The sequence below is a fragment of the Schistocerca cancellata genome, chromosome 8 (assembly GCF_023864275.1).
Source record: "Schistocerca cancellata isolate TAMUIC-IGC-003103 chromosome 8, iqSchCanc2.1, whole genome shotgun sequence".
NCBI lineage: Eukaryota > Metazoa > Arthropoda > Insecta > Orthoptera > Acrididae > Schistocerca > Schistocerca cancellata.
In genome coordinates, this window is record NC_064633.1 from 201,951,143 (window position 1) to 201,956,740 (window position 5,598).

Consider the following 5,598-nt stretch of genomic DNA (forward strand, 5'->3'; position numbering starts at 1 on the left):
AAATGACTTAGTTGACAACATCGGTAGCTCCGTGAGGCTATTTGCAGATGACACGGTTGTCTACAAGAAAGTAGCAACATCAGAAGACTCGTACGTACTCCAGGAAGACCTGCAGAGGATTAATGCATGGTGCGACAGCTGGCAGCTTTCCCTAAACGTAGATAAATGTAATATAATGCGCATACATAGGGGCAGAAATCCATTCCAGTACGATTATGCCATAGGTGGTAAATCATTGGAAGCGGTAACGACCGTAAAATACTTAGGAGTTACTATCCGGAGCGATCTGAAGTGGAATGATCACATAAAACAAATAGTGGGAAAAGCAGGCGCCAGGTTGAGATTCATAGGAAGAATTCTAAGAAAATGTGACTCATCGACGAAAGAAGTAGCTTACAAAACGCTTGTTCGTCCGATTCTTGAGTATTGCTCATCAGTATGGGACCCTTACCAGGTTGGATTAATAGAAGAGATAGACATGATCCAGCGAAAAGCAGCGCGATTCGTCATGGGGACATTTAGTCAGCGCGAGAGCGTTACGGAGATGCTGAACAAGCTCCAGTGGCGGACACTTCAAGAAAGGCGTTACGCAATACGGAGAGGTTTATTATCGAAATTACGAGAGAGCACATTCCGCGAAGAGATGGGCAACATATTACTACCGCCCACATATATCTCGCGTAATGATCACAACGAAAAGATCCGAGAAATTAGAGCAAATACGGAGACTTACAAGCAGTCGTTCTTCCCACGCACAATTCGTGAATGGAACAGGGAAGGGGGGATCAGATAGTGGTACAATAAGTACCCTCCGCCACACACCGTAAGGTGGCTCGCGGAGTATAGATGTAGATGTAGATGTAGAAAACTGACAACGGTTGAAGATTGGTGTGCTGACCACATGTCCTTCCACATCCGCACACAGTGACACCTATCGGCTTAGGGTGTCACGGCGGTCCGTCGGTACCGTTGTGCCTTTCGAGGCATGTTTGAACGAAGTTTACTTTTAATGTATTCCCTGGAAATTCTAAGAAACGATATGACATTGTGATAAATACGTAAAGTCGGTGCGAGGAAAGGCGAGGGAAGACAGGTTTATTGGAAGGGTTCTAGGAAAGTGCAGTGCACCTGTAAAGTAAATTGCATACAAGGCGTGAATTTAGGCCAATTCTGTTCAAGTACTGTACCAGTTTCCAGAATGAGATTTTCACTCTGCAGCGGAGTGTGCGCTGATATGAAACTTCCTGGCAGATTAAAACTGTGTGCCCGACCGAGACTCGAACTCGGGACCTTTGCCTTTCGCGGGCAAGTGCTCTACCAACTGAGCTACCGAAGCACGACACACGTCCGGTACTCACAGCTTTACTTCTGCCAGTACCTCGTCTCCTACCTTCCAAACTTTACAAGTAAGGCAAAGGTCCCGAGTTCGAGTCTCGGTCGGGCACACAGTTTTAATCTGCCAGGAAGTTTCATATCAGCGCACACTCCGCTGCAGAGTGAAAATCTCATTCTGGAAACATCCCCCAGGCTGTGGCTAAGCCATGTCTCCGCAATATCCTTTCTTTCAGGAGTGTTAGTTCTGCAAGTTTCGCAGGAGAGCTTCTGTAAAGTTTGGAAGGTAGGAGACGAGGTACTGGCAGAAGTAAAGCTGTGAGTACCGGACGTGAGTCGTGCTTCGGTAGCTCAGTTGGTAGAGCACTTGCCCGCGAAAGGCAAAGGTCCCGAGTTCGAGTCTCGGTCGGGCACACAGTTTTAATCTGCCAGGAAGTTTCATATCAGCGCACACTCCGCTGCAGAGTGAAAATCTCATTCTGGAAACATCCCCCAGGCTGTGGCTAAGCCATGTCTCCGCAATATCCTTTCTTTCAGGAGTGTTAGTTCTGCAAGTTTCGCAGGAGAGCTTCTGTAAAGTTTGGAAGGTAGGAGACGAGGTACTGGCAGAAGTAAAGCTGTGAGTACCGGACGTGAGTCGTGCTTCGGTAGCTCAGTTGGTAGAGCACTTGCCCGCGAAAGGCAAAGGTCCCGAGTTCGAGTCTCGGTCGGGAACACAGTTTTAATCTGCCAGGAAGTTTCATATCAGCGCACACTCCGCTGCAGAGTGAAAATCTCATTCTGGAAACATCCCCCAGGCTGTGGCTAAGCCATGTCTCCGCAATATCCTTTCTTTCAGGAGTGTTAGTTCTGCAAGTTTCGCAGGAGAGCTTCTGTAAAGTTTGGAAGGTAGGAGACGAGGTACTGGCAGAAGTAAAGCTGTGAGTACCGGACGTGATACGTGCTTCGGTAGCTCAGTTGGTAGAGCACTTGCCCGCGAAAGGCAAAGGTCCCGAGTTCGAGTCTCGGTCGGGCACACAGTTTTAATCTGCCAGGAAGTTTCATATCAGCGCACACTCCGCTGCAGAGTGAAAATCTCATTCTGGGAACATCCCCCAGGCTGTGGCTAAGCCATGTCTCCGCAATATCCTTTCTTTCAGGAGTGTTAGTTCTGCAAGTTTCGCAGGAGAGCTTCTGTAAAGTTTGGAAGGTAGGAGACGAGGTACTGGCAGAAGTAAAGCTGTGAGTACCGGACGTGAGTCGTGCTTCGGTAGCTCAGTTGGTAGAGCACTTGCCCGCGAAAGGCAAAGGTCCCGAGTTCGAGTCTCGGTCGGGCACACAGTTTTAATCTGCCAGGAAGTTTCATTATCAGCGCACACTCCGCTGCAGAGTGAAAATCTCATTCTGGGAACATCCCCCAGGCTGTGGCTAAGCCATGTCTCCGCAATATCCTTTCTTTCAGGAGTGTTACTTCTGCAAGTTTCGCAGGAGAGCTTCTGTAAAGTTTGGAAGGTAGGAGACGAGGTACTGGCAGAAGTAAAGCTGTGAGTACCGGACGTGAGTCGTGCTTCGGTAGCTCAGTTGGTAGAGCACTTGCCCGCGAAAGGCAAAGGTCCCGAGTTCGAGTCTCGGTCGGGCACACAGTTTTAATCTGCCAGGAAGTTTCATTATCAGCGCACACTCCGCTGCAGAGTGAAAATCTCATTCTGGAAACATCCCCCAGGCTGTGGCTAAGCCATGTCAGCCCAATATCCTTTCTTTCAGGAGTGTTAGTTCTGCAAGTTTCGCAGGAGAGCTTCTGTAAAGTTTGGAAGGTAGGAGACGAGGTACTGGCAGAAGCAAAGCTGTGAGTACCGGACGTGATACGTGCTTCGGTAGCTCAGTTGGTAGAGCACTTGCCCGCGAAAGGCAAAGGTCCCGAGTTCGAGTCTCGGTCGGGCACACAGTTTTAATCTGCCAGGAAGTTTCATATCAGCGCACACTCCGCTGCAGAGTGAAAATCTCATTCTGGAAACATCCCCCAGGCTGTGGCTAAGCCATGTCTCCGCAATATCCTTTCTTTCAGGAGTGTTAGTTCTGCAAGTTTCGCAGGAGAGCTTCTGTAAAGTTTGGAAGGTAGGAGACGAGGTACTGGCAGAAGTAAAGCTGTGAGTACCGGACGTGAGTCGTGCTTCGGTAGCTCAGTTGGTAGAGCACTTGCCCGCGAAAGGCAAAGGTCCCGAGTTCGAGTCTCGGTCGGGCACACAGTTTTAATCTGCCAGGAAGTTTCATATCAGCGCACACTCCGCTGCAGAGTGAAAATCTCATTCTGGAAACATCCCCCAGGCTGTGGCTAAGCCATGTCTCCGCAATATCCTTTCTTTCAGGAGTGTTAGTTCTGCAAGTTTCGCAGGAGAGCTTCTGTAAAGTTTGGAAGGTAGGAGACGAGGTACTGGCAGAAGTAAAGCTGTGAGTACCGGACGTGAGTCGTGCTTCGGTAGCTCAGTTGGTAGAGCACTTGCCCGCGAAAGGCAAAGGTCCCGAGTTCGAGTCTCGGTCGGGCACACAGTTTTAATCTGCCAGGAAGTTTCATATCAGCGCACACTCCGCTGCAGAGTGAAAATCTCATTCTGGAAACATCCCCCAGGCTGTGGCTAAGCCATGTCTCCGCAATATCCTTTCTTTCAGGAGTGTTACTTCTGCAAGTTTCGCAGGAGAGCTTCTGTAAAGTTTGGAAGGTAGGAGACGAGGTACTGGCAGAAGTAAAGCTGTGAGTACCGGACGTGAGTCGTGCTTCGGTAGCTCAGTTGGTAGAGCACTTGCCCGCGAAAGGCAAAGGTCCCGAGTTCGAGTCTCGGTCGGGCACACAGTTTTAATCTGCCAGGAAGTTTCATATCAGCGCACACTCCGCTGCAGAGTGAAAATCTCATTCTGGAAACATCCCCCAGGCTGTGGCTAAGCCATGTCTCCGCAATATCCTTTCTTTCAGGAGTGTTACTTCTGCAAGTTTCGCAGGAGAGCTTCTGTAAAGTTTGGAAGGTAGGAGACGAGGTACTGGCAGAAGTAAAGCTGTGAGTACCGGACGTGAGTCGTGCTTCGGTAGCTCAGTTGGTAGAGCACTTGCCCGCGAAAGGCAAAGGTCCCGAGTTCGAGTCTCGGTCGGGCACACAGTTTTAATCTGCCAGGAAGTTTCATATCAGCGCACACTCCGCTGCAGAGTGAAAATCTCATTCTGGAAACATCCCCCAGGCTGTGGCTAAGCCATGTCTCCGCAATATCCTTTCTTTCAGGAGTGTTAGTTCTGCAAGTTTCGCAGGAGAGCTTCTGTAAAGTTTGGAAGGTAGGAGACGAGGTACTGGCAGAAGTAAAGCTGTGAGTACCGGACGTGAGTCGTGCTTCGGTAGCTCAGTTGGTAGAGCACTTGCCCGCGAAAGGCAAAGGTCCCGAGTTCGAGTCTCGGTCGGGCACACAGTTTTAATCTGCCAGGAAGTTTCATATCAGCGCACACTCCGCTGCAGAGTGAAAATCTCATTCTGGAAACATCCCCCAGGCTGTGGCTAAGCCATGTCTCCGCAATATCCTTTCTTTCAGGAGTGTTAGTTCTGCAAGTTTCGCAGGAGAGCTTCTGTAAAGTTTGGAAGGTAGGAGACGAGGTACTGGCAGAAGTAAAGCTGTGAGTACCGGACGTGAGTCGTGCTTCGGTAGCTCAGTTGGTAGAGCACTTGCCCGCGAAAGGCAAAGGTCCCGAGTTCGAGTCTCGGTCGGGCACACAGTTTTAATCTGCCAGGAAGTTTCATATCAGCGCACACTCCGCTGCAGAGTGAAAATCTCATTCTGGAAACATCCCCCAGGCTGTGGCTAAGCCATGTCTCCGCAATATCCTTTCTTTCAGGAGTGTTAGTTCTGCAAGTTTCGCAGGAGAGCTTCTGTAAAGTTTGGAAGGTAGGAGACGAGGTACTGGCAGAAGTAAAGCTGTGAGTACCGGACGTGAGTCGTGCTTCGGTAGCTCAGTTGGTAGAGCACTTGCCCGCGAAAGGCAAAGGTCCCGAGTTCGAGTCTCGGTCGGGAACACAGTTTTAATCTGCCAGGAAGTTTCATATCAGCGCACACTCCGCTGCAGAGTGAAAATCTCATTCTGGAAACATCCCCCAGGCTGTGGCTAAGCCATGTCTCCGCAATATCCTTTCTTTCAGGAGTGTTAGTTCTGCAAGTTTCGCAGGAGAGCTTCTGTAAAGTTTGGAAGGTAGGAGACGAGGTACTGGCAGAAGTAAAGCTGTGAGTACCGGACGTGATACGTGCTTCGGTAGC

General features: G+C 49.8%; 2 non-coding genes across 2 annotated transcripts; both read left to right on the top strand.

Moving 5' to 3' along the window:
• Positions 1–1,973: 1,973 nt before the first annotated feature.
• On the top strand, positions 1,974–2,048 carry Trnas-cga (transfer RNA serine (anticodon CGA)). The gene has a single exon. It is a non-coding gene; the product is annotated as a tRNA-Ser (tRNA).
• A 3,238-nt stretch (positions 2,049–5,286) lies between these two features.
• Positions 5,287–5,361, top strand: Trnas-cga (transfer RNA serine (anticodon CGA)). Its single transcript has one exon. It is a non-coding gene; the product is annotated as a tRNA-Ser (tRNA).
• The last annotated feature ends 237 nt before the right edge of the window (positions 5,362–5,598 follow it).